Raw genomic sequence first — 2,244 nt, 5'->3', positions numbered from 1 at the left:
AGGCGCTGAGCCACATGATTATCTTAATAGAGAAAACACCCAACAAAGGTCAGCCAAGAACTGTCAACAAGGCTTGGCGCCCATAGCTCAGTGGTTTGGGTGCTGGTCACATGCACTGGGGCTGGTGGGATCAAACCTGGCCTGGGCCTGCTAAACAAACAACAAAATAGGTGGGTGTTGTGGTGGGTGTTTGTAGTCCAGCAACGAGAGGCTGAGGCAAAAGAATCGCTTGAGCCCAAGAGTTTGAGGTTGCTGTGAGCTGTGATGCCATGGGACTCTACTGGGGATGACAGTGAGAATCTCTCTCAAAACCACAAAAACCTCTCAACAAAATAGGCATAGGTGGAACATACCTCACAACTACAAAAGCCATATACAACAAACCCACAGCCAACATCATAGTGGATAGAGAAAAATTAAAAGCATTTCTGCCTATACCCAGATCTGGACAATGTGGCCCATATGGAACCAGAAAGGAGCTCAAATACCCCACACAACCCTAAGCAAAAAAGACACATCAGGGGGCAACTCTACCAGACTCGATGCCACACCATGGGGCCATAGCAACCGAAATAGTACAGCACCAGCACAAGAGCAGAGAGACAGACCAAAATCCATCCCTTCACTGCCATCCAAATCCCCAACAAAACAGACAACAACGTACACTGAAAAATATCCCCATTCAACAAAGGGTGCTGGGAAAATCAGAACAGAAAATGCAGATGTGAAACTATCCCCTTACTGCCATCCAATCCCCAACAAAACAGACAACATGCACTGAGAAAAAGAATCCCCATTCAGCAAATGGTGCTGGGAAAATTGGACAGTCACATGTAGAAGATTGGAACAGAATCCATACCTCTCATCCCTAATAAATAAAATGCACAATGGATGTCAGACTCAAAACCAAGGCGTGCAACCATAAGAATTCTAGAAAATTCTGTTGACTGGTGCAATCCGGGGGTGAGCTGATATTAAACCCTCGCTTAGGAAACAGTTGTTCTTTAGGTGGATGACTGAGCTGAAAGCGTGAGAACAACCTAGTAATGGGTGAGGATATATTCAGTTTGTGACAGAGCTTTTCATGTTTTTTTCTTCAGCTTAAACACAATGGAAATATCCTTTTGACGAGATTGTCAACATTGTCAGATATATGTGACATTGATCTTCAGCCAGAGAACTCTCAGGTACCATTAAAGAGATCCTGGGGATGGCCCAGTAGGCTGTGGTGTTGATGGCTGCCACTCTTATGACACCATAGATAACATCAACAGTGGTGCAGTGCCCAGCTAGTTAAAAAGTACAAAGACAAATGATTCAATAAAGGATCATTTGATACTGGGGAAAAAAAAAGAATTCTAGAAGAAAATGCTGGAAACGTCCCACAGACATCAATCTAGGCCAGTGGTTCTCAACCTGTGGCTCATGACCCACAGGACCTATATTAAAGGGCCGCGGTACCAGGAAGGTTGAGAACCACTGCTCTAGGCAAACAATCTACAAAGAAGATCCCAAAGACAATCACAGCAGCAATGAAAATCAACAAATGGGACCTGATCAAACCAAGAGCCTCTGCACAGTTAAGGAAACAACAGAGTGGATAGACAACCCATAGAATGGAAGAGGACCTCTACAAACCACACATCCAGCAAAGGGCTTTATCCACAAAGAACTGGTGAGAAAAAAATAGCAACCACACAAAAAAAGTGGGCAAAAGGCACAAACAGAAGTTTTCCAAAGGAAGATAGACCAATGGCTAAAAAAAACCCAATGTATTTCCAAATCAAAATTAGGCAACCAGCACTTTTTCTCACCCTCCAGACAGGAGGCATCAGGATACAAAAACTCAGATAAGTGGTGCGAAAATTTCCAAACAAACAGTGTAGGAATTCCCAACACAAATGCCGTTGCCTAATACCATTTCCTTCTCAACAAGATAGGACAACCACCTCCTGAAATGGCACCTCATACAGTGTCCCAAATGCCCTGCAGGGCTGGAAGGTAAACTCTCTCCAAATGGTGGCCTAGTCCCTTTCCTTGGAAAGGGCAAATGAGGCTTGGCGCCTGTGGCTCAAGCGGCTAAGGCGCCAGCCACATACAGCTAAGGTGGTGGGTTCGAATCCCCAGCCCGGGCCCGCCAAACAATGATGGCTGCAACCAAAAAAATGGCCAGGCGTTGTGGCGGGCGCCTGTGGTCCCAGCTACTTGGGAGGTGGAGGCAGGAGACTCGCTTGAGCCCAGGAG

Source organism: Otolemur garnettii, unplaced genomic scaffold, assembly GCF_000181295.1.
Source record: "Otolemur garnettii isolate 467f Iridium unplaced genomic scaffold, OtoGar3 scaffold00003, whole genome shotgun sequence".
NCBI classification, from domain to species: domain Eukaryota; kingdom Metazoa; phylum Chordata; class Mammalia; order Primates; family Galagidae; genus Otolemur; species Otolemur garnettii.
Note: the sequence above shows the minus strand (reverse complement) of the source record.